Source organism: Papio anubis, chromosome 10 (assembly GCF_008728515.1).
Source record: "Papio anubis isolate 15944 chromosome 10, Panubis1.0, whole genome shotgun sequence".
Classification (NCBI taxonomy): domain Eukaryota; kingdom Metazoa; phylum Chordata; class Mammalia; order Primates; family Cercopithecidae; genus Papio; species Papio anubis.
This window is the reverse complement of record NC_044985.1, coordinates 56,299,988-56,325,673: the sequence shown is the minus strand read 5'-3', so window position 1 is coordinate 56,325,673 and position 25,686 is coordinate 56,299,988. Positions and strand designations below refer to the sequence as shown.

At 41.3% G+C, this 25,686-nt stretch overlaps 1 protein-coding gene across 8 annotated transcripts in view; it reads right to left on the bottom strand.

Annotated features, from left to right (window-relative positions):
• The window catches only part of PDK1 (pyruvate dehydrogenase kinase 1), a 70,348-nt gene that overhangs the window by 1,889 nt on the left and 42,773 nt on the right, over nt 1-25,686 (bottom strand). For 5 of the 8 annotated variants that reach the window (XR_635509.3, XR_004176562.1, XR_004176560.1 and 2 more), the window contains one exon: nt 11,670-13,063. The exons of 1 other annotated variant lie outside the window; for it this stretch is intronic. The gene's annotated coding sequence lies outside the window, so the exon portion shown is untranslated. Of the gene's footprint in view, nt 1-11,667; nt 13,064-16,546; nt 16,860-25,686 lie in introns of those variants that run through there. 2 more of the 8 variants (XR_635511.4, XR_635513.3) reach the window with 2 other exon arrangements.

Sequence of the window (25,686 nt, the reverse complement as noted above, 5' to 3'; positions counted from 1 at the left end):
CTTGCTCATTAAGTTGCTTATTTACTTCTCAGGGCTAACTAGGTGCCTGGAACTTGAAGGAACTCAAGATTTTCCTTAATTCCCATGCTTGGGGGGGGCCCACAGGCCTCTAAGGAGGTCCTTACTCCATCTCACATCTGATGTCCAAGAGAAGAGAGAACAAAATATGGTCTAGTATGTGAATTTCCTAAGTCTTTTAATGACTATGTATGGCTTTCTTGATACTGTGCATATTTTTTGAGCTAAATAGAAGCATGTTCTGTGTTCTGTTGCCTCTCTTATGTCAGTGCTTGCTTTAAACATAAGCATGTTTATAATTCATCATATTGGGCTCTGCTCATTTCTATAAACTCCACCAGCTGCTGTTGCTTTGGCACAACAGAGTATTTTATGTTCCTCTGAAGTATTTCCCTGACGAATATAATGCTTTGTGAAACCTGTATTGCAGAAAATGCCTGAATGTTGAATTGAAACCATGAGAACTGAAGAGTGAATGAGCCAAGATCAGAGCTTGTGACAATCCACAGGTGGCCCTGGGTGCAGGTTTAGATACTATTCTTTCAGACAATGTTCTCAGCCCTGTGCATCACTCAATCCTCTACATCTGAAATGATTTGCATAACCATGTTGCTGGGCCTGGGACGAAATTCCTATGGCAGTGTTGCTTTTTCAGATTCTCATTCTCTCCCCTCTTTTTTTCTCTCTCTTTTAGAATTCTGCAGGAATGGAATGGATTTGTGTGGGGTTTTCTTTTCTGTAGAAATTCACGTTGTATGTCTTTCATAAGTGTTCAGAGCTGAGAAAGAAAGGGTTTGGATACCGTTGTATTTTACTGTGCCTTCTATAAGACATTTCAACAATCTCTAAATTAGTTTATCTCCTTGTTTTTTATTTCTTAAATAAATTAATGACCTACCCCAAAAGAAGGTGTGACAGTAATTTCTTTTCTCTCTCTCTTTTTTTTTTTTTAGTGCCGTGGCATGATCATAGCTCCCTGCAGCCTCAACCTCCAGGGTTGAAGCAATCCTCCCACCTCAGCCTACTGAGAAGCTGGGACTACAGGAATGCACAACCACACTGGGCTAATTTTTTTTTATTTTTAGGAGAGACAGGGTCTCACCATGTTGCCCAGGCTGGCCTCAAACCCCTGGGCTCAAGTGATCCTCCTGCCTCGGCCTCCTAAAGTATTGGGATTACAGGTGTGAGCCACTGCACCGTGCAACACGTTAATTTCAAACCTATATCTTTAAAATAATGGATATTAGTGTCTATATGGATTGCCAAACTACAGAGAGAAGAACAGTTATTTTGTTTCATTACTTATAAAGCTTCCCTCTTCTCTAAAATAACTATGTCTGTTGAATGCTGGCAATACCAATATGTCAACAGAAATTTTAAGTCTATAAATTCCTTTTTATTTATTGCCCCCATTATTACTAATGTCCCTCTACCTTCAAAAGAAAAATCAAATGGAAAAGTAGCACTTATCTGACTTAGGCTATTGAAAACTTTTAACTACTTACATTTCAGATAATAAATGAGCCTCAGCAACTAATCAAACTCAGAATCAAAAAAATAAGTACACTTAGTTTCTTAACTATAAATTATTTTGACCCAAGCCAAATATATTTTTTATCTTCCAGAGATATTATAATCTCCCAAGCCAAGGAAAGAAAAAAATGTTAGGAAGAATCCAATACATGACTGTGTTTTCAAAGATTTTGAAAGATTTCTAGGTAATATTTTTACCTGCTGCAGACTCACTACCTTCAGACGTCAGTTACCACACTTGCATGGGAGGAGGATCTTTGTGATGTTTTTATGGGAGGAGGATCTTTCTGATGTTTATATTGGTTTTCTCTTTTTTTGTCACTGATTCATTCATGTCATTAAGCACATATATGTATATATGATATATATGACATATATAGATACATATACATAAAATATATCTATATATTTTTTGCTATGTGCCAGGCATTGTTCGAGGCTCTGGGAATGCAATGCCCAAGAGCCTTTATACCTCAAATCCAGAAAGGGGAAACAGACAATTAAGAAATGTAAATAAGGTGTCGTAAGTGCTCCACTAAGACAAATAGAAAGTACTATGGGAGTTCATAGCAGAGGCACCAGATTAGGATTAGACCAGACTAAATGTTCAAGGCAGGCTTACTGGATAAAGGAATATTTACACAGAGCCCCAAAAGATGAGTCAGATTCAGTCCTTGGAAAACAAGGGCATAAGAAAAATATGTTCCAATCGTAGAGAGGTAGAGCAGGGACTAGCAGGAGATAAGGTTGAAGGCAGAAAGTTACAAACAGAAGCATGATATGATTAGATGAACATTCCAGGAACATCACTCTGCCTGGAGAAAGGACACACAGGACAATTACATCTGTCAGGAAACCAAACAAAGGCTGAAATACAATAATGCAGTAAGTATAGAAAGAGAATTTACACAAAATTCTCTTTCTATCCTTCAAAAGGCAAATTCACAGGTCAATTAACTGTCAGAGTGGGGACAGGGGAGAGTGGCTGATCACAACCCTTGAATTTCAGACATACTAGTGAAGTTATATGGTGGGCTACTGTATTAGTTAGATTCGTTGATGCTAACAGCTGTTATGACTCAAAATCTCAGTAGCTTAGCACAACAAATGTTTATGTTTATTTCTCTGTCACCTCACAGTCCAAAGCTGAGCTGGGAGAAGGTGGGTTCTGCTCCACACAGTCATTCATATCTCCATGTTTTGTCCCTGGATTTAAGCATTCAAAAGACATTATGAGGCTTCTGTCCCTCCCCCTTTTATTTTTTACTTATTTATTTAATTTTTTGAGACAGAGTTTCACTCTTGTTGCCCAGGCTGGAGTACAAGGGCACGATCTCGGCTCAGTGCAACCTCTGCCTCCCGGGTTCAAGCGATTCTCCTGCCTCAGCCTCCCGAGTAGCTGGGATTACAGATGCACACCACCATGCCCAGCTAATTTTTTATTTTTAGTAGACAAGGTTTCTCCATGTTGGTCAGGCTGGCCTTGAACTCCTGACCTCAGGTGATCTGCCCACCTCGGCCTCCCAAAGTGCTAGGATTACGGGCATGAGCTACCTACTGCACCTGGCCCTGCCCTTTCCTTTTTATTCTCAGCTCTGCCTTCCTTTTCACTGGTTTACCCCTCTCCTTATGGTGGCAAGGATGGAACCCCAGCATGTCCACTCAAATGATCTCTAGTGCAGCAGTTCCCAATCTTTTTGGCACCAGGGACTGGTTTCGTGGAAGACAATTTTTCCATGGATGGTGGTTGGGGGATGGTTTTGGGATGAAACTGTTCCACCTCAGTTCATCAGGCATTGGATTTTCATAAGGAACACAACCTAGATCCCTCGCATGCACAGTTCACAATGGGGTTCACCCTTCTATGAGAAGCTAACGCCACCACTAAACTGACAGGAGGCAGAGCTTAGGCAGTAATGCTCACCTCCTGCTATGCAGCCAGGTTCCTTACAGGCCCTAGAGTGGTACCGGTATGTGGCCCCGGGGGCTGGGGAACTCCTGCTCTAGTGTATCATCTCAGGAGATAAGCTTTCCCCAACCATTCTCTTAGCATCTCTAATAATCCCTGCAAAAGGATTCTGGACTTCCTCGGGTCAGATAACCACCTAGGGCCAGTCACAGTCCAACTGGATGAAGAACTTTGATTGGCCAGCCTGAGTCACACCCAGGCTGATGAGTCACACCCAGGCAGAGGAGACCTGATGATTGGTAGCTCCATCAGATGTGGGAGGAGGAGTTCCTGAGAGGAACAAAGAAAGAAAGACTCTAATACCAGAAGGCAGGGATAAGTAGCTGCAAAAACAACAGCCATCACCAAAGCTATATAAACTTTAATTTCTCATCAAATTTTGGTTTAGGATCTTAGCAGAACTGACGGGTAGAAAATCAACCTATGCAATTTTAATTTAGGAGTGCCCAATGAGCAACCCGCTGTGCTATTATGCTATGAAGTATGATGACTAAACATTTCCATTGTGTAAGTCTAGAATGTCACATTTTTTTCATATCTATATGTTCATTGGTGTTTTATCTTTGAAACGACATGGTTTTTACTCCAGTCTTTAGCCTGTATTGAGGTTTATGGGTCTCCTGGGGAAAAGCTAAGTTTAGTGTAGAATTTGTTCTGTCTTCAATCACAAGGGAAAAACAACCTGCCCAAGCAAATCCTGTGGGAACATGATTTATGAGTGCATGCTTAGGTGTTTTATTACTACATATCATACCTTTTGTTAGTGCTTCTATTAATATTGCCAGTCACGAGCCATAAAATTGACTCTGAGTGCATCCACAAGCTTTTATAAACCTCTTTCTGAATCATTGGTTTTTCTGTAAAACATAAAACATTTTGGTAAAAAACAAAAAGTGGCAATTCACTTGGTTTTGGCTTAGCACTTGCATTTTCTAGGAGTGGAATCATAGCTGCTCAGAACTGTGGGAGCTCTCAGAAGTCATCTCACCTCATTCTCTATTTCTCTGTGACTGGAGGGTAGGCACTCCGTACACTTAGTGGAATGAATGTCTCCACTGTGGCATCACACTGCTGTTAAGCTTATTACCTCACAACAGCCCAGGTTTTCATGTGATTGTTTTATTTGCTTTTGAGACCAAATTCTTTTTTTTTTTTTTTTAAATAGTCTCATTCTGTCGCCCAGGCTGGAGTGCAGTGGCATGATTTCGGCCCACTGCAACCTCCACCTCCTGGGTTCAAGCAATTCTCCTGCAATTCTCCTATATAATTATATATTATATACAAAATATATATAATGTATATAATATATATATTTATATATAAATATATTTATATGAAGGGCAGTTTATTAAGTATTAACTCACATGATCACAAGGTCCCACAACAGGCCATCTGCAAGCTGAGGGGCAAGGAAAGTCAGTCCGAGTCCCAAAACTGAAGAATTTGGAGTCCAGTGCTCGAGGGCAGGAAGCATCCAGCACAGGAGAAAGATGTGGGCTGAGAGGCTAAGCCAATCTAGTCTTTTCACATTTTTCTGTCTGCTTTATATTCTAGCCACACTGACAGCTGATTAGATGGTGCCCACCCAGATTAAGTGTGGGTCCGCCTTTCCCAGCCCACCGACTCCAATGTTAATCTCCTTTGGCGACACCCTCACAGACACACCCAGGATCAATACTTTGCATCCTTCAATCCAATCAAGTTGACACTCAGTATTAACCATCACACATGCCCAATGAATTTTTGTATTTTTAGTAGAGATGGGGTTTTGCCATGTTGGCCAGGCTGGTCTTGAACTCCTGGTTTCAAGTGATCTGCCTGCCTTGGCTTCCCAAAGTGCTGGGATTATAGGAGTGAGCCACTGTGCCCAGCCGACACGTTCTAAACATCAGAAATGTGCTCTAGTTTTTTTTTCCTTTGAGCCTGTATTAGGCCATTCTTGCATTACCACAAAGAAGTACCTAGACTGGGTAGTTTATAAATAAAAGAGATGTAATTGGCTCATGGTTCTGCAGGCTGTACAGGAAGCACTGTGGCATCTGCTTCTGGGGAGGCCTCAGGAAACTTTTACTTATGGTGGAAGGCAAAGGGAGCACAGGCACTTCACATGGTGGAAGCAAGAACAAGAGTGTGAGGTGGAGAGTGCCACACACTTTTAAATGACCAGATCTCGTGAGAACTCACCCACTATCATGAAGACAGCACCAAGGAGATGGTGTTACACTATTCATAAGAAATCCAGTCCCTGATCCAGTCACCTCCCACCAGGTCCCACTTCCAATACTGGGGATTATAATTCAACATGAGATTCGAGTGGGGAGACAGAGCTAAACCATATCAGAGCCCCACAGAATGAGCCTGCATAGGATGACAGGTCTCACTTTCAGATTACCCTAGGTTCCCTGAGGCTTTTCTTCCCCAGACTTCATATCCTCAGTTCTGTCCAACTTCCCTCAAATGCCATCGTTTCCACAGCCACATCTATCTTGACCATTTTACTGTGGCCATGTTCCAGTCCTCTTTGGGCACAGTTGTTCACTGTATTATAAATCTACCTGCCCTTCTGTCTTCTGGTTCCCATTCTTACATCTTATTCATGATATTTCAGAAGACTGTCCAATTATTTGCTGAAGTCCAGATACCTATTTCAACAGCCTTTGTCTGACCAAGACAAACTATCAAAAACATAAATGAGTTTTGTCTTGCTTGTTTGACACAGGGTCTCACTCCAGACTGGAGTGCAGTGATGTGATCTCGGCTCACCGCAACCTCTGCCTGCCAGGCTCAAGTGCTTCTCCTGCCTCAGCCTCCTGAGTAGCTAGGATTACAGGTGCACACCACTACCACCTGGCTAATTTTTGTATCTTTAGTAGAGACGGGGTTTTGCCATGTTGGTCAGGCTGGTCTCAAACTCCTGACCTCAAGTGATCCACCCACCTGGGCCTCCCGAAGTGCTGGGATTACAGGTGTGAGCCACCATGCCTGGCCTGAGATCAGTTTTGTCTGGAATGTTCTTCATGTAGAACATTAAGGTTGCCCATCTACAATTTGCAGCATCCTCTTTCTTCCTTCCTTAAATGAAATTGAGACTCTTCCCTGACTTTGATCATCTGATCCTTTTCCCTTTTTCATGAGCCATCAAAGGCTATTATAAGCTTTCATGGATCTCATCACAGATCCTGTCAATATCCCTGGGTGTAATTGTGGCGGGATAATATTTTGAGATATTACCTGAGAAATCCCTCTCTAAATTTTTTACTCTTTGCCTTTTATTCATTTAGTCAATGCATTCATTGCCTCAGGCAAAGACTGTTACAGCAGAAAACCAAAGAGCTGCTAAAATTTCTGAAGCTTACACCTTTAGATGTTTAAAAAAAAGAAAAGAAAAGAAAAAAAAGCTAGGCCTAGAGATAATTCAGGTCATAAAAATTAAATGGGAGAAAATGAGTTATTGGCAGAGTGTCTGCTTTTCCTGGTCCTCTGCTTCTCTTCAGCTCCACCCCTGGTCCACTGAGCTATGGAAATTTGTTCAGACTATGGGAAGAGAGAAATCAAGACAGTTGGAAATCCAAGAACAGGAGAGAATGTGGGCACCCCTGGTGAATAAGGCAAAGCTTGAGGGTCTTCTCCTGCCCAGCAGCAAAATGAGTGCAAATGTCCACGTGATATATCCCGGGAGCCCAAGAAAACCTCACAAGGCCCTGCTCTCCCTAGTGCAGTTGGGGGCAGGGGGTGGCAGAATGATTTCCGGTAAGCCTGAGAGTAGCATACAAGTGGTGAAAGTCATGCAAAGATAAGGGCTTAAAACAGAAATGGATGAGTACCAGCAAGAAAAATCTGCATTACTTCTTATAGGGGATACTGCAGCACTTCATCCAGAGTTGCTCCGTACGGTCGATGTACCTAACTCCAAGCTGCTGGGGATATTGGCTGCAGACCATAATTTCTTTACCCAAAGTCACACCCTTCCCAGTGCTCACTGATGCAGGAATAAAATGGCCCACTTCTCTAGCCTCAATGAGAGACAACTCTGAAAAGCCACCCCAACTCTGGAACTCCCAGAAGGATCAGCTGGGACCTCAGTTGCAGCCACACTGTAGGAAAGCTTCTTGCTTTGGTCAGTCCTGCCTGCCCCAACTTCTTCCAGGTTATTTTCTAAGAACTCTCCCAAACAAATTTTCTCAGCTCTCGGCTTAATTTTGTTGCCAGGGACTTCATCTAAGGTATCTGCTCACCTGAGCCGACAGCTTGAAGATTGCATAATTCTGCTCCAAACTTTTCCAGGTGCAGAGAGAAATTATTCTAGAGAATCGTGGTTTGCACTATTGTTCTTTTCTTCTTCATTCATCTTTGGCTTCAGTTCTCACACATCAATTTTACTTCTACTCTTTCCTACCAGATGATTATGAAAGTGAAGCAAAGTAGGAATGGAATGTTTTAATCTTTATTGCTTGTTGCCATCACTGTCCAAACATTGGACCAATGTATATTCTTGCCATCTACTTTTGGGTAAACTAAAAAGGACCCCTTGTTTTCATCTTTAGCATGTTTCAAAATACCTCCTTCTAAAATTTTAACTTTTCTTTTTCAATCTTATACACTTCAATAGTTGTATATCCTAAGATGAATGATGACTTCAGGGTCCTAAGCCAGTTTATAAAGGCCTCCTTTGCATAAGTCCTACCTACATAGTCTATCATCTCACTATAGAATGTAGGGGTAGTTGGATGCTTTTACTTGCAGACTTGGAAGCCTCCACTAAAATTGACCGAGTCTCATTTACTGTCCTGTTACATTGCAATAGCCTAAATAACTGTGATCAAATGACTGTTTAAATCATGACGTATCTATTATAACGGAAAACTACATAACCCCTAAAAGTGTTGAGGGTGATTTATGGGTTCTAACATGAAATATGCTTTGTAAGTAAAGGAATAGGTTATTGCCAAATAATTTTCAGCAAAGTTTTTTAATAAAGTTATGTGTTTAATGTGTATAAATATACATGTTTGCATATATATAGAAAATGTTAGAAATAATGCACAAAAATATTCAGTCATTACATCTGGGGCATGGAACTATAGAAGTTGAGAGGTTCAGAGGATGCTATGGTTTGAATGTTTGTTCCCCTCTTAACTCATGTGTTGAAAGCTTAATCCCCAATGCAACAGCACTGGGCAATGGGGCTTAATGGGAGGTGTTTAGGTAATGAGGAATCGCCCTCATGAATAGGTTGATGCCATCAGAAAAATGGCCTGCAGGAGTTGATCAGCTCTCTCTTGGTCTTCTGCCATGTGAGGATATGATGGTCCCCCCCTCCAGATGACACAGTATTCTAGGTGCCAAGAAATCTTGGAAGCAGAGAGACCAGGTCCTAACCTGCCAGTGGCTTGTTCTTGGACTTTTCATCCTCCAGAACTGTGAGAGAATAAATTTTCATTCTTTATAGATTACTCAGTGAAATCCTGTTATAGCAGCACAAAATGGACTGAGAATACATTTTAATACAAATTATTTCATTTAATAAGAATCTATTTTTATCTTTAATAAAACATTATTTAATAATTTTTATCTATTCAATTTTCTTAAGTATTGAATTTTAAAATAATTGGCCAGGCGCAGTGGTTCATGCCTGTAATCTTAGCACTTTGGGAGGCCGAGGTGGGCGGATCACTTGAGGTCAGGAGTTTGAAACCAGCCTGGCCAACATGGTGAAAACCCATCCCTACTAAAAATACAAAAAAATTAGCCATGCATGGTGGCAGATGCCTGTAATCCTAGCCACTCAGGACGCTGAGGCAGGAGAATCGCTTGAACCCAGGAGGCAGAGGTTGCAGTGAGGTGAGATCACACTACTGCACTCCAGCCTGGGTGACAGAGTGAGACTGTGTCCCTAAATAAACAAACAAACCAATCATTTTTATAAATTACAAAGACAGAAAAAGAACATCTTATTGGGAAAGCATACTGTATGCCATGTTCTGTTTTTCTATTGTTTTGAAGTTGACTTTCCAAGACACTACCCTGAAAGAAAACATGCATTCCACTGTCAGTCCAACCACTAGCCAATTTAGATGCAGAAGTATGCTATTCAAGAGGGAGCATTATTTTATTGCTTTTTAAATTAACCTAATTTAAAAATACTCCTAAATTTAAAAATAACCTATCACATGTAAGTAAATTATGTAGCATAAGATGATGAACCTCTATGAACTTATTTCTCACAAAACCTTCAACTTGAACAATACCATTCATTCACCTATGTGCTTTTCCCTATCCCATTCATGCAACCATTAGCCTGAGTTTTGCATTTATCATCCCCTCACCTTTCAAAAAATGTAGGTTTTCATAGGCCTGAGCACTGTTTTGTTTGGCTTTTTTTAGTTTATGGAGATATTATACAGTATCAGTCTCTCGGGAGTTCTTTTCCACTCGAAATTATGTTCCTAAGATTCATATCCATGTGTGGAGCTATAGTTCATTAACTGCTGTATATTATTTCACTGGATAAATACAATATACCAAAACTTACTTATTCCATGTCATTGGGTTTCAAGAGTATTTCCAGTTGTTTTTGTTATTAGCATTCCAAATACGTGCAACTTTTCCTAGAATGTATTTCTAGGAGTAGAGTTTTAGGTCACAAGTTATGTCAATGTGTAATTTTACAAAAAACTGCTAAATTGGTTTTCAAAGTTATTTTATAAATTTGCACATGCATTATAATGTATGAGAGTTCACATTGATTCATATTCTCACATTTGGCTTTCTTAGACCTTTCCTCTAAGGGATATAAAATAGTAGTACCTCAATGTGGTCTTAATTTGTACTTCCTTGATTACTAAGCAGGTTCAGCACTTACATGAGATTTCACTTTCCGGTTTTCTTCTATAAAGTGCCTGTTCGTAGCTGCGTCCCCACAGTGCTGCTTCTACTGTAGGCACTCCCTAAATGTTTGTTGACTAAATGAGTAAATTTTCATGTAGCAAAATAAGACTTAGGATATGGACTTGCTAATTTAAGATGTAAAGATGTTCTTTTTTACAAGGTACCGCAAGCTCTACTTCCCTAATCTTGTAATTTAGTAAGTCTCATTACCTAGCCAATTTAGTGTAACTGATAACCGATTCTCTTGCATAATTGATTTGTTTCAAAAAGTGTTCACATAATTATTGTAAAGATGATTTTGCATAAGATATTAGTTATCCTTGGTGAAGCAGTATTTTGCTTCTATTTTTTGTTTTTTTTGAGATGGACTTTTACTCTTATTGCCCAGGCTGGAGTGCAACGGTGTAATCTCAGCTCACTGCAACCTCTGCCTCCCGGGTTCAAACGATTCTCCTGCCTCAACCTCCCAAGTCGCTGGAATTACAGGCGTGTGCTACCACACCCGGTTAACTTTGTATTTTTAGTACAGACCAGGTTTCTCCATGTTGGTCAGGCTGGTCTTGAACTCCCGACCTCAGGTGATCCATCCACCTTGGCCTCCCAAAGTGCTGGGATTACAGGCATAAGCCACTACGCCCGGCCTCTACTATTTAATTTTAATGGCAGTAGAGAAGTTCTAAATTTTGTTCTAGTCACTGAATAATTCAGTGCTGTTTTCAGAACACTAAGCATTTTTTTCAGAAAAACATGAAATACTGAACCCAAAGTTGGCAGTGATGCAAGATTTCTCTCAGCCCCTTTGCCAGACTCCTAGCAGGGGCACCCTGTCTGCTTGGCCTACTGTGCTCAGACCCTCGTGGGAGGGAGCACATGAGTGGGCAAGTGTGGGATCCAGGCGGCCACTCCACCCACACAGGAGCAAACTCTCTGCAGGGTCTGTAGCCAGACCAGGCAAAATTATGTCCAAGAAAAAGTGTAAACAGCTATTCCTGAACGTTCATCACTGTTATGTACTAATACTTAACAGATATGTCATGAGGCATCAAATTTATGAAAAATTAAATACAACTTAAAATTCAGAAAAATGTTATCTGTTACCTTAATTTTTATGACATCTTTTTGTAAGTGTTTCTGAATTAGAAATAGATGATTGTTACAGGATCTCTGGAGTGTCAATTTTTTCTGGCCAGAGACCTCTATGGCCATGGTGCCTGAATTCTTGTCCTCCATCCAGGAAGAATGAGGTATGCAGACAAGTGGAGGGTGAAGAAGAGTTTTATTGTATTAGAATAGCTCAGAGGAGTGGGTGGCTCCTCTCTGTAGGCATATTATTCCATTGGGTGTTCAGTTAGCCGAGAGGCAGCCCTGGAAAGGGTGGCTCCTCTCTGCAGGCAAGTCATTCGGATGTCTGCAGGTCTCTGAAGCTCTCAGCAGAGGGTAGCTCCTCTCTGCAGCTGGTCGCCCATCATCTCCAGCTATGGGTAGAGTACTTCCTCTCTGTAGCTGCTCATCCCGTCATCCTCTGCCCTGCTCTGGCTGAGCCCAGGGCTTTTATGGACCTCAGAGGGGAGGAAGTACGTGCTGATTGGTCCATAGGCAGCCATGAGCAGCACGGAAAAGCATGAGTCCCCACTCCTGTGGGAGGGACTGGCAGCCACTGGCGGCCTGGCCCCCAGTCTTCAGGCCCTCCCTGGCCAGAAGGTGGGGACTTACTGGGGACCCACCCCTTCCATTCAGGACTCTGAACAGATACCCCTGAACCTGCAGGGCTAGGGGTTGGTGGGAGTGGGGGAGCCTTCCTGGGATCCCTGAGGGTGCAGGCTACAGAGATTCCCAGGTTCTACACCTGGGAGGGCGGTCACAGCTGCACCCGGGAGCTCCCACCCCATCAACTTGGAAGGGGCAGGGCTCCTGCTTATCCACAGCTCCTGCCTGCTTCCTGGAGCAGGAGACCCAGGTCTGAAGCTGTGGGTGCGGCAGCTGCAGCTGCACCCAGGAGGGCAGATCCTGCCTGTTTCCGGCTCCCTCAAGAACACAGGGAGGCTTGGATCCACGGCTGTAGTTTGGGAAGGCCAGGAGGGCAGGGCTCCTGCCTGCTCCGTAGAACAGGAGGCCTGGGTCTACAGCTGCGATTTGGGCGGCCACAGCAGCACCGGAAATTCCTGTCCCAACTCAGGAGGAGGAGGGATTCCCCTGGCTCCATGGCCTACGCAGCCCCAGCCACACTTCCCTGCTGCAGCCAGCATGATGGCAGCAGCCATTGGCATCATTATTACACATTTTTAAGTGGGTAGGTATTCCACAGAAATATGATTTTTAAAACCACCCTTCAGATAGTCCAGATAGGAGACTATCCGATAGGGAATAAGGAAAAAAGTCAAAGGTGGGCATGGTGGTAAACCCATAAGCTCAGATACTTAGGATGCTGAGGTGGAAGGATTGTTTGAGCTCTGGAGTTTGAGGCTGCAGTGAGCCATCATTGTGCCACTGCACTCCAGCCTGGGTGACAGTGAGACTCCACCTCTTAAAAAAAAAAGGAATTAGCAGCAAAAAAGGTCAAATAAGGATTTTACTATTTGTCTTCTCCAGTATTTCTTCTGAAGTCATGGAGGTGTACTGCTCAGATTTCCCCTCAAGAATGAATGTCCAGTTTAGCTGTAAAAAATGCAAATTAGCTGATAAGCTCCATCTGTCAGTTCCTTCAGGCTGTGCTTCAGCTTTCAACTCAAGGCCACACCCCTCCAGGGAAGTCCCTACCAATGACTGAGCAGGGCCAGGGTACCCTCCGCCATTTCGGCCCTGAGTGGGTATCCTCACGGGCAATCTTTGCTCCTGAGCTCCTCATGTTAGTCAAGACTCAGCTCTGCATCATGGTCTGAGGTTCTCTATGCCCAATACTGCTTCCTCCACAATTCACTTCTAAATTGTTTTGTTACCCTCCAATAAACCTTTTACATTCCTGTCTCAGCATCTGCTTCCCAGAGTACCCAAATGACACAACTTTTCTGTAGCAAAGGCTTTAATTAAAACACTAGCTGTGCCGGGCGCCGTGGCTCATGCCTGTAATCCCAGCATTTTGGGAGCCCGAGGCAGGCAGATCACCTGAGGTCATGAGTTCAAGACCAGCCTGGCTAACATGGTGAAAACCTGTCTCTACTAAAAATAGAAAAATTAGCCAGGTGTGGTGGCACACCCCTGTAATCCCAGCTACTAGGGGGCTGAGGAAGGAGAACCGCTCAAACCCGGGAGGCAGAGGTTGCAGTGGTCTGAGATCACGCCATTGCACTCCAGCCTGAACAATAAGAGCAAAACTCTGTCTCCAAAAAAACAAAACAAAACAAAACAAAAACAAAACATTACTGGTAGCATTTTCTTTTACTGACATGCATGTGTAGCATGTATTTGGCTAAACACACAGAAAAACTATTAGCACATTTTAAATTGAATTTTGGATAGAGTGGTGACTGGACTTAGGAGAACACAGTGTTCCTATCACCTACGTCCATGGGTTTGAGAAATTTATGCTTAGCTTGAAAACGCTTTTTTTTAAAAACAAAAATCCTTCTAATCAATGTAGAAAACCTCTTGACATTGTTAGTTTATGGCAGTGATACTAATTACTATCATATATTGAGTATTATACGCAGGAAATGTGCTAAGCGTTGTACATACATTAGGCTCACTTAGTTCTAGAGGCTTATGTCTAAACAATATTAACTCATGAATTAGTTAATTGCTCGTAAGAGTTTCAGCTTTAGCCAGGAAGTACATTAGCGTTGGATCTAGGAATTGCTATCTTGGCTGTATAATGAAAATATTCAAATGTTAATGTATAATGGTGGATCTTGGGAAGAGAAATGGTCTTTACTAGCTTAGGCCAAAAAAGTGTGTACCATAGGAGTAATTATGAATTTTCCAACAACATTACATATTTAGAGAAATGCTCTTCTCTGTGAGAAAACACCTTTTAAAATTGTGGCTTGGATAATTATGATTTGCTAAATACGTGTTTGATTTATGCCATTTCTAGCCATGTATTTCTTACGAATTCTGACTCACTGATTTACAAGATGAGATACAAAAAAGCATTATTCTTACATCAGGGAGTATCAAAGATGGGAGAAGGTGCCTGAGGGGAGTCAGCACTATCAGATCCCAACATGGGGACCACTGGCTATTTTGAATATATGTGAATTTTGTCAAATGCTTCTATGTCAGTTGATATTATATGATTTCTCTTCTTCAGCCTGTTTCTATGATTACACTAATTGATTTTTGAATCTTGAACCATCCTTGCTTACAAGGGATAAATCACATTTGGTCATGACATGTACTTCTTGTTACACATTAATGGATTTAATATTTTTGGGGGAGTTTTGCCTCTAAGTTCATGAGAAATATTAATCTGTATTTTTTTTATATTGTGTTTGGTTTTGGCATCATGGTAAAACTAGTCTTATAAAATGAGTTGCGAAGTGTTTCCCTCCTGTTCTATTTCCTGGAAAAGACTGTGCAAAACTAACAATTTTTTTTTTAAATATACTGAATGTATGAAACTGATAACTTTTTTTTTTTAAATGTTTGATAGAATTCTTCAGTGAAATCATGTGGGTCTGGAGATTCCCTTTTTGAAGTTTTAAAATTACAAATTCAATTTATTTAGTGGTTAAAGGACTATGCACATTTTTTCATCCTGATTGATTTTTGGTACTTTTGAGGTTTTTGCTCCTGGTTTTATTTAAGGAAAAGATGAAAATAGTCAATGAGAGAATCACATAAAATATGAAGTTCTTACTAGTAATTTGAGAAGAAGTTGATAGAATGCAAAGTATTTTATACTCAGGATTTGACTATCAACTTGTTCATGAATTGAAACCATTGCTGAATGTGATGCTGAGGATTTTTTCCCCTTCTATAACCCGAAGTCTCTGATTTTATTGACTTTATATGCTACCAAAACCCCAAGATCCAAACAAATACTTCACTTAAAATCACACATAAATTCTACAAAATAAAAACCCTCCTTTGCCACTGAAGTAAAACTTTAGATACATGTTTTGCTATTTTTACAGCTGTATTAATCAAATAAGGAAAACAGAAACTAAGAATTTTAGAGGCTGAGTGCAGTGGCTCATGCCTATAATCCCAGCACTATGGGAGGCCAGGGAGGGCGGATCACCCGAGGTCAGGAGTTTGAGACCAGCCTGGCCAACATGGTGAAACCCCATCTGTACTGAAAATACAAAAAGTAGCTGGGCATGGTGATGGGCGCCTGTAATCCCAGCTACTTGGGAGGCTGAGGCAGGAGAATCGCTTGAACCCGAGAGGCAGAGGTTGCAGTGAGCCGAGACTGCACCACTGTATTCCAGCCTGGGCAACAGAGTGAGACTCCATCTCAAAGAAAAAAGACAAAAATTAAATAGAGATAATTTGATGTAGGAAATTGAATATACAGATAATACAAAACTGAGAAACCAAAAGGTGATTATGAGGTAACCCAAAGATGAATAACCACAGGAAAATAATTTTTCAGTCCAACCCAGAGCTGGAGAACAAAAGAAAAGACGTGTTTCAAAAACCTAGGCGCAGGGAGGAGCCCCCCATCATGCTGGCTTGTTCTGGCCCTGCAAGCTCAGAGCCCACGCTCAGAGCTCTGAGAGGCATCATAGGGGCAGACAGTGCCTAAACATACTGGATACCTATTTTTCAAATAGTGACTGCAGAACAAGAGGGACGATTCAAGCAGTAGATACATTTTGGAGAAGATAAACCAAGAAGAGCCACTGTTGAGTGAACATAAACCTGAAATCCTGTATTATAGAATTAACAGCGAAGGATATACTAGATGAACAAGCTAGAATATTACAGACTAAAAGTGATACTGGCTGGGTGCAGTGGCTCACACCTGTAACCCCAGCACCTTGGGAGGCTGAGGCAGGCAGATCACTTGAGGTCAGGAGTTTGAGACCAGCAGACCAACATGGTGAAACCCTGTCTCTACTAAAAATACAAAAATTAGCCAGGCGTGGTGGTGGGCACTTGTAGTCCCAGCAACTTGGGAGGCTGAGGCATGAGAATCATTTGAACCTAGGAGGCGGAGGTTGCAGTAAGCTGAGATCACACCACTGCACTCCAGCATAGGGCCCATCTATTGCATTTGCCAGATGGATAATTCAGTTTACTTTTGGGACAATACTGCAAGTACAAACAGCAGGATAATCACGCATTCCAATGATGATGTGCACTTAAGGATACACGCATGTCCGTTTTAGAAACTTGGTGTCTGCATTTCCTTCCTTAGAGCATTTCCTTCGATTTCTTTGGGTTGTTTGGACTCTAATATAATTTCTTCTGTGTGGTCTTTATTTTATTGAGTGCAGCGGACACCTCTGTGCCTACAGCAGTAATACTCCAATGGAAATAAATCAAATTCACTTCACTTAGAATGCACCTGAGAAAAGTTAATCAAAAAAGCATAAAATCTTATTTTCTTTATAGTAAGTAAAATTTCAGATTGTGTTTAATATGATACTTAACAGAAAGAAGTCCAGTTGTTTATACTGATGAGGAGGAAAAGCTGTCTTTTACCTTAAATATACCTGACCAATGTACAGCAGTGCTCCCCTTGCAAAGACAAACCAGACAATCTCCAATTAGAATGTGCCCAATTTCCACTTAAGAACCATTTTCTGGAAGTTGAGTGTCCTTGTCATAGACAGCATTCACACAGAATACCATCCTAACTTTCTCTTTGAATTGGAATCAAGTGCTGCTATCTGCTGATTGGAAACTAAAAGTGCATTTAGGGTGCTATTTCAAAAGTGTCCATTATTAACTATCTCCTTAGAAAATAAAGCTTCTAAGTCAAGCATATTTTTAGTTTTGCATAGTGGAGTAAGTTTATCTTCACTGATTTGGGACTTTATAATGATTTTCCATTACAGAAATTCAGAATTATACAATTTAATGTGGTTTATGAAAATATCCAATTACCAACATCCTGAGTGGCTGTTAAATGATAGGGGAAAGAAAAGACAAATTCAATTCCAGGACCTACAAAAGCCCATCTGCGGATGGTGGATGTCTTAGTCTTTTCCATTTCAGTGCCTTTCATAATGCTTAGTACGCAGTAGGCACTCAAAAAATACATGTTCAGTGAACGAACAATCATACAGTGGGTAGCTTTGAATTTTTTCTCAGAGGGTCTAGGTGGCTCACACAAAAATGAGTGACATATGATGCAGGAGAACATGAAGGATTTTAATCAGAAGAAAATGGAGTAAGAAGAGATACAATTCAAAAAAATAAAAGATAGTTTGGAGGTGGTAAAATGGCCATCGGTAAATCCACAGATTTGGTTTCACATAGACTTACAGCACAGTGAATGACAAACAGTTATACAATTTAACATGATGGAAATGTAAAATTTCTTGCACAATAACTGGAGGTTCTTTCATATTCCCATTAATACTAACTTCTTCTGAGTTTATGGACATTGCAAATAGCATTAGTCAAAATACCCCAGAATCTTGCGGGTGGAAGAGTAGACTAGCTATATAATCACCCAGAATCAGAAGGAAAATGTTATAAAATAAAATGACCTTTCTTTCCTTCTGTATGTTTGTGTATTTTTCTTTGATCAATGCCCAAGAAGTAGCTGACTCCTCTTGCTATGTATTTCCATTTACTAAATAGACTTTAGTTCCAGCAATATCATTACCATTCCGTTTCTTTTCTCCTATCTCACGCTGTATGTTTGTTATAGATTGTAAATTCCCCACAGGGTATGATGGTCTTGAGTTTTCAGCCTTCTCTTCTACTTATGTTTTTGCATCAAGAGTCTCAATGTCAGTTGAGTCAAGTATTAACTAAAACTGTTATTAAAAAATCTTTATTATTCAGATTTTTACCTTATACTACAAAAACTGCACACTATCTGATATTGCTTAGATAACTACAGTCTAACACTGAAACACAGCTCCTTTTAAAAATATCATTTCTAAGGCCAGGCGCAGTGGCTCACGCCTGTAATCCCAGCACTTTGGGAGGCCGAGGCGGGTGGATCACGAGGTCAGGAGATCGAGACCATACTGGCTAACACAGTGAAACACCGTCTCTACTAAAAATACAAAAAATTAGTTGGGCGTGCCGGCAGGCGCCTGTAGTCCTAGCTACTCAGGAGGCTGAGGCAGGAGAATGGCGTGAACCCGGGAGGCGGAGCTTGCAGTGAGCCGAGATCGCGTCACTGCACTCCAGCCTGGGAGACAGCGAGACTTCGTCTCAAAAAAACACAAATATATATATGTGTGTATTTATGTATCATTTCTAGATCACCGCCCAGGAAATGTCTTAGAGTATAAGTATACACTGGATATGGTGTACTGCTCTGAACTGGAAACTCTAGGTTTCAGATGCCAGTTATCAACACTATGCTGCTCCTAGAGTTCCCCTACCCCCTGCTCCCTTCTGGTCCTCATTCTTGGTATTGCTGAGCCTATTCCCCTAGGACCGGCTCTGCTACAACCAGATACAGTGTCAGCCTCCACTCTGAGTTTGGCCAACCTCCTTCCTAGTACCATTGTTTCGGATTCACCATCACGTTACTATCCCACTCCATTCTAGTAGTTACAAAGAACAGAGCTTGGCATGATGCAACAACCTGTAGTTGTAGTGGCTGCCAAGGCAATGACAGTTGGCTTGTCTCAGGGTAACAGCAAGTCTTATTTTGGTTTGAGGCAGGCCCTGGAGTGACAAGACAACTGGAGGCATGTTGAAGCCATCATCCTTGGCTAGCTCAAACTACACCTTAGAGAATACCAGGAGTTTTATAAAGAACTGTATATGAAACTTAGCCAATTACATTTTCACAATTGTTTGATTCTATATATATTTTAAAAAATCAATGCATTTACTATTTCAAATTTTTGTTTTAGAGGCAATCTCACTCTGTAACCCAGGCTGGAGTGCAGTGGCACAATCATAGCTCACTGCAGCCTGGAACTCCTAGGTTCCAGAAATTCTCTCACCTCAGCCTCTGGAGTAGTTGGGCTTATAGGCGTGAGCCACCATGCCTGGCTCACTATTTTGGATTTTAATTTGGGACTCAAAATATAAGTATGTTGATGTTCGTCTTTGGCTGGTTTAAAACATTCCTTTGAAGACAATATGCCTGAGGGCTAACTTAGACACAAACTGTTTCTAAAGGCTTACTCTTTTATATTTCCACCCTTATATAATTATACCACTGTAGAGAAAGATCCCAGGAATAAGACCCCAAAGCATGATAGAGAAACTACCACTATTTAAGGGGTGCAGGGTTTCCTTTCAAGGTGGTAAAAATGTTTTGGAACTAGATAGAAGTGGTGATTGCACATTGTGGATGTACTGAACGCCACTGAATTACACTTTAAAATGGTCATGTGAACTTCAACATGAAAAAGGTTATTTAAAAAAGGAAAGAAAAAAGAAACTACCACCATTCTCACTGCTACCATAGAGCACTATAAGCAAGGAATTTGACTTTACTGCAGCCATTAACACCAGCACCGATGCCACTTCTGTATCAGGAACTTGACCTGGCAACCACGAAAGGTCCTCTGAAAGCCAGATGATATATATGGCAAAACTCATGACGGCATATGGGCAACTGAACAGAACTTGTGCTTCATGTTGCTGAGTGCAGATGTGGTTGCCAAGAGTTTGATTAAGTTCTGAGAGACAGGAGATCTTGGCATACTTTACCTTCCAGAGGATGCAGGCAAATTGGCTTTGCTAAAGCACCCAATGTCTGCTTATGATCATTATAATCTTATCAATACTTCCCAGGTCTCCAGAATTAGGACACTCATTTGTTATTAAATTAGCTGTATATTTCTCCCAGGGATCACATTCTCATGAAGCATGATCAACCAATGACCCATTTAGCCATAGGACTATGCTATCCAAGAGAGGACCCAGTGATGCCACCGTTGGAGGTATCTACAAAATTAAATGGTTTTAGATCTATAGTAGTACAGAGTTTTAAGGTCACACAAAGTATGTACAAAATCTGGCTCATGGAGTTTGGGAAGAATAGTGATTGGACTGCAGAAATTATATATCTATCAGGTTTGGGGGATGGGGAGTTGTGGGGGTGGCAGTTAGTGAATATCAGCATGCTGACCTTTCCAAACAGGTGGTAAATGTCTTTCCACAGATCCTGCCTCTATGCTGGTCAGAGAGAAGTAAAGCAGGTGAATGCATTTTCCAATAATTAATATTACCATAAATGGGGCAAACATGAAAATGAAAATCTAAAGAAACCCATTCAGCACAGCTTTCATGAGCTCCGTACCAACTCAAGATTTACAGAGAGGCTGAGTGCGGTGGTTCATGCCTGCAATCCCAACACTTTGGGAGCCCAAGGCGTGAGGATCACTTGAGCTCAGGAGTTCGAGACCAGCCTGGCCAACATGGTGAAACCCTGTCTCTACTAAAAATTAGCTGGGCATGGTGGCAGGCACCTGTAATCCCAGCTACTCGGAGGCTGGGGCAGGAGAATTGCTTGAACCCAGGAAGCGGAGGTGGCAGTGAGCTGAGATCACACCTCTACACTGTGGAGCAGAGGAGCAAGACTCTGCCTCGAAAAAATAAATAAATAAATAAAAAATAAAGATTTACAGTGTACACCAAACCTGGGCAGTCTAGTTAGTTCCACTCACACATCTTTAAGCTCAGAGGATCCTGAACGCATACGTGTCCTACCCAGAGGCCTCCAGTGTCCTTGACTGTTCACAGTGGAATAGAAGGAGGCATTATGGCATTTGGTTCTATCTCTTGTGCCTCCTGTTGACTGGATTCTCACTTAGAAATAAAAGGCTGACACAACCCAATGGATGGGCTAGGGTAAGATGCCAAGGAGAGTAATATAGGTGTGTCACTAACTAAATGGGCCAACCAAGCCCTGTGCCTCCTTCTTAAAATGGAGAGTCTATAGAGGGAGAAGTTTTCTCTGAGAGCCTCAGGAATGTTAAGCCTGTCATCTACAAACATATCTTTGGGGCTGAGATCTTGAACCTTATAATTGCTTAATAAGCCATTTACTGCCTGCCATTTGGAAAATAAGAAAGAAAAGGGCAGAGAGCAATACCCCTAATGATACTTGGATAAGAACATACACAATATAAAGCTCCAAAATAATCTCAAAATTAGAAAAGTAGTCTGGCCACATCATATTGTGGCACAAAACAGTAACACTCAAGCAGCCCTGGACTGGGCCAGTGAAATTTTACTGCTGACCCTTCCAAGTAGTCTAAATGGAAAGGGCTAGACAAGAGGGCAAAGTTAAGTTAATGGCAGCCTGATGTTCCACTGGACATACTGCCACTTCCTCAATTATGGACACCACATCAAAGACCAAGGGAATAAGGTGGAACTATATTATTTAGTAAAACTCCAAAGGCCATGATTTTTCTGAACTGGAGATTCAAATGGTGAAATGTATTAGCAATGAACATTGGAAAGGAAACACGTTTTTTTTAAAAATTGTAAGTTATCAGAAAAAAAAAAAAAAAGAAATACTTAGGTTTAAGTCTAACAAAATATGTGCGGGATCTGTAAGCTGAAAACTACAAAACACCAACGAAAGAAATCAAAGGCAACCTATGTAAATGAAGATATACACTATGTTTGGCCGGGTACCATGACTCACGCCTGTAAATCCCAGCGCTTTGGGAGGCCAAGGCAGGTAGATCACTTGAGGTGGCGACACCTTGTCTCTACTAAAAATACAAAAATTAGTCAGACGTGATGGCGCTCACCTGTAATCCCAGCTACTAGGGGAGGCTGAGGCAGGAGAATTGCTTGAACTCGGAGATGGAGGTTGCAGTAAGCCAAGATCACGCTACTGAACTCCAGCCTGGGCGACAGAGGAAGACTCTGTCCCCACCTCCGCAAAAAAAGATATATACCATGTTCATAAGTTGAAAAGCTCACTATTGTTAAATTATCCTCAAATTGGTCTAGAAATTTAACACATCACAATCCAAATCTCAGAACTTTTTTAGATATGTTAACATCCTTGCCCATCAGTAGTGTCAGGAGCATACACCTTACCAAATTGTAAGTGGAGTCTCCTTCGCTAAATCCTCAGCAGACACCCATACAGGACATTCATGTATTAGATTATGTGAAATGACTATAGTCATCTGCTAAATTAATGCAAAACATTAATAATGAAGTTTTATCAAGGCCTTCCATTCATAGGCATAAGAGATCTTACCAACTGACTTTGATGTTACCTGCCTGGATCTAACCCTAGAGACGAGATCCACATTGACATTCACCAGAGAAAATCACTTGAACCTTGCTCTAAGGGGCCACAGTAAGTCCTATCTATCCGCTACCACTGCTGTAAAGTGCCAGAGCTTTCGGTCTTGGGTCCATGCTTCCCACTGCCAGAGACTTCACTTATTGCCTGGAACAGACAACGTTAGTGAAGCTCTCATTAACCACTGAAGTTTACTGTCGTCTTCCATGACCTTCCCCATGAAATGGATACAAAGATAAGCATTACACATGGATATCACTTCCTTGCATTAGCCAATTTTCAGGATTTCCACTAGTTATATGCTCACTGGGTAAGATCCTTAAAATTCAGATTTCACAAAGATTAATGGGTTTTTGATTTCGAGGTCATGGACACATCCACCAAGTACCCTGGACATCAGGAATAGATCCTTCTTAAGTACTCTAAGAACCAGATTAGCAGATCTGTCTCTCTATTTGCTCTGCAACTGGTCTCAACTTTCCAGTTGGCCCTTCGGGCTGCTAAAAGCAGTTTATCTCACAACCTTTAGTCCTTTGCTACTCAAAGTGTGGCTCACAGACCAGCAGCATTAATACCACCAGGAAACTTGTTAGAAATGCAGAATCTCAGGCCCCACTCCAGACCTGCTGAACCAGAATCCACATTTTCTCAAGATGTCCAGGTGATTCGCATCAGAAGCATTGCTTACAAAGATTTAACCTTACTTTCCATTGGTTAAGCGAGTCCTTATTAAGCCAGCCCTGATCCAAGAGCAACAATCAAGTTCAGCTGTGCACCACAGCAAATGAGGCATCACCTGATGGTTCTTAATTGGTGGTTGTTTCTATTTGTTGCTTTTGTTTGTCACTGAGAGTTGGTTTTAAGATGAAAGGGATCTTCTTCTCCAAAGGAAGATTTGTCATACCAAAGCAGGAAAGGCAACAGTTTACCAAACAAAAAAACCCTAGGCCCTTTTATAAGCGTAATAATGTTTACCCAAACACAGAAACATCAGATGTTTGTTTCCTCCATGTTCCAAAATAATAGGCCAGAGTTAGAAAGGGGAATCCATAGGCAGGTAACTTTTTGTTAACACCTTGCAAATAGTGACCCTTGGACATATAACTCAACAAATTTTCCATGGCAGGCCCATGGATCCAACCCCATAGATAATTCCAGTATATCTGTCTTACATCTGCCACTATACAAGATTTATTGTAACTGGATATAATGGCTTATATAAGTGAGTTAAGCACTTTTAATTACAACCATCCCCCGCAAAAAACCTGAATTTCCTGTCTCTGTTGATGTGTTCATGTTTTTCCTCCTCTAATCTGTAGAGAGGTAAATTACATAGATTTTTAGACATTAAAGCATCCTCCTGTTCCTGGGATTCTCCTTTTGCTCAATACTTCATGCACTGCTACATTCAATGTGCCAATATTTCATTGGCAATTTTTCCATCTATGTTCATAAACAAGATTGGTCTATTTTATTTCATAGTCTTTGCTCAAGTGTAGTTTTGAGATTTTACTAACTTTTTGAAATGGGTTGGGTAGCTTTCTCTCATTTCAAAGTTTCTGTAAGATAGGAATTATCAGTTTCTTGACGTTTTGGTAACATTCATCTTTCAAAAATTGCCTTTTGGCGAGGTGGACTTGTGATTACTGATTTCATTTCCTTAGTGGTTGATTTAAATTGTCAAAATCTTAGATGGATCTTATACTGTTTTCCTAGAAATATATCCATTTCTTCTCCACTTACAAAATTTTTATCATAAAGTTAATGGTACTCTTATGATTATTTTAAATCTCTATTGGTAGTTATGTCCTTTAAAAAAAAATCTAAATACTGTTTATTTGGGCCTTTTCCTTTCCTGACTGGAGGTTTATCGGAAGGGTCCCTTCTGCTGCAGCCTGCAAAGCCTCCATCAAGGGACACCCACCAGCTGGCTGCTGTTTACCTACCCCAGCTAACCCAGTGGGTATTAGTCTGTCCCCACACTCCTATAAAGAACTGCCTGAGACGGGGTAATTTATAATAAAAAGAGGATTGACTCACAGTTCCGCATGGCTGGGGAAGCCTCCAGAAACTCACAATCATGGCGGAAGGCACCTCTTCACAGGGCAGCAGGAAGAATGAATGCAGGAGGAACTACCAAATACTTATAAAACCATTAGATCTCATGAGAATTCACAATCACGAGAACAGCATGGGGGAACAACCGCCATGATCCAATTACTTTCATCTGGTCTCTCCCTTAACATGTGGAGATTTTAATTCAAGATGAGATTTGTGCGGTGGGGACAGAAAGCCTAACCACTATCAGCGTGTTTACTTGTTTACTTCTATTTTAAACTTTAAAATAAACCCGTAACTTCAGCACTGCTGTTTTGCTACTCCTCTTAAATTCTCTCATTTTCTTGTGTATTTCATCCTTTCGCTAGTTTTGCACTGGTTACTACTCAGTTTCTTTGTTCATTTTTAAGTATCATTTTGAGAATGGAGGAAAAAAATGTTATTAAGTTCATTATTCCTTATGTATTTACTGAGCACACAATTGTCATAGAAGGCAAAAATAATTTAGGTAAACAGGGTAAAGCGAGTCCCCGGCAGAAAACTTTCCTTTTAACAAACAGCAGCTCAAAAATAGCTCCCTTTTTAACCTCATGCAGTTAACCCCAGTAAAACAGTGGCCCTTAATAAGCACATTCCTTTCCCTTTAGGGGCACTAAGATAAGGAAGCTAAAAGCAGACTAGGGGGGATGCCTGCAGCTGCAAGATGTGTGGGAACAGACACAGAAACTCTCCCTTCCAGATAAGCAGGACAAAGAAACACAGACTAAGAGTCTAAGAGCCTACATGGTCAGGGACTGGGATAAGAGCTGATAAAAAGCTCTGCTCTGCACAGATAGCACACCTGGTCCCAACTAAAGCGTCCTCCAGCCCTAGGAGAATAAGACATCCCCTCCTCACGAGCTTCCTCCTCACT